Source organism: Triticum dicoccoides, unplaced genomic scaffold (assembly GCF_002162155.2).
Source record: "Triticum dicoccoides isolate Atlit2015 ecotype Zavitan unplaced genomic scaffold, WEW_v2.0 scaffold21052, whole genome shotgun sequence".
Lineage (NCBI taxonomy): Eukaryota > Viridiplantae > Streptophyta > Magnoliopsida > Poales > Poaceae > Triticum > Triticum dicoccoides.
This window is the reverse complement of record NW_021237988.1, coordinates 5021-6157: the sequence shown is the minus strand read 5'-3', so window position 1 is coordinate 6157 and position 1137 is coordinate 5021. Positions and strand designations below refer to the sequence as shown.

Below are 1137 nucleotides of genomic sequence, written 5' to 3'. Positions count from 1 at the left end.
TTTTTTTCTATCCATCAAGCATGTAACTAAGACAACAAGCAATGTGGCTTTATGTTTTTATATGGGCCAATTGCACCATTACTCATGTTTTCAACTCAGCTCATTGCCTTTCCTTTTTTGCATTTTGCAGGGCTTTTAAAACTTCAAGATTTATTACTCGCCTACTTTTCTTAGTGGACTGAATCATGTATGTCAACTCAGCAATGGAGATATATTACCCCTGCACAAGTGCACCTATTTTCGTATTGTAGTTTGCATACATATACATAGACCGTGAGTTGTATTCTTAAACTTGCATGAAAATATACAAGGCGACATATTGACAGAACTTGACAACAAAATGTATGTTTTAAAATTGATTGTATGCTGAATTTATTTTGAGATCATTATGCTGGCCAACCAAATCACCAAATGGTTTCCATAAAAGCATAAATGCATGTTTGGTCCATGATGGTCCAACATAAGCAACAATCCAAGCCTCGTTCATAAGTGTTTCACAATAAGATCTTCTTATTTGCATATTGCTTTTCCCTTTATCTAAAAAAATAGATTTCAAAACAATACGTTATGAAAAGGCTTGTGTCATTCAAGAGCTTATAGGTGGCATGGTCGATCATCGAGTTAGATTGCCATTTCTCCAACCAGATGAAAAAAATCACTATTAGCCAAACTTAAATTTCGCTCGATGCATATTAGCCACTCCCAGAACAATTAACGATGAAATTAAGGTGGTTTTGTCCTCTTAAATGAAGTGGATTCCAACTATATGTTAATTCACCGATATCCTGCGGCACCATTTTTGAACAATGTGGCAAGCTGGGTGCGGAAAGGACAATATAAACTTACACCGTCATGTAGTGTGTCATGGTCTTCTGACGCCATAGCTTCGCCAGTTTCGGGCGCGACCACACCGTCCCGCCCCGTGTTGTGGACTTCTGGCACCACTTCTTCGCCTGGTTCTAGCATGATCACACCATCACGCCATGTGTCATGGTCTTCTGGCGCTACGACTTCGCCTGGATTTACTGGCGCGGATGCACTCACCGGACCTGTGTCCAGCTGACCAAGATCATCTGGATCCTACTCATCCACTAGCTCGCACATCATCATCATATCTCCATCGTCTCCTTCATTAGC

The 1137-nt window shown here is 40.5% G+C and overlaps 1 protein-coding gene across 1 annotated transcript in view; it reads left to right on the top strand.

Annotated features, from left to right (window-relative positions):
* LOC119345161 (putative F-box/LRR-repeat protein At3g28410) overlaps positions 1–386 on the top strand; it is an 8206-nt gene extending 7820 nt beyond the window's left edge. Inside the window, exon 4 of the mRNA XM_037615350.1 lies at positions 131–386. The gene's annotated coding sequence lies outside the window, so the exon portion shown is untranslated. The remainder of the gene's footprint in view (positions 1–130) is intronic.
* The last annotated feature ends 751 nt before the right edge of the window (positions 387–1137 follow it).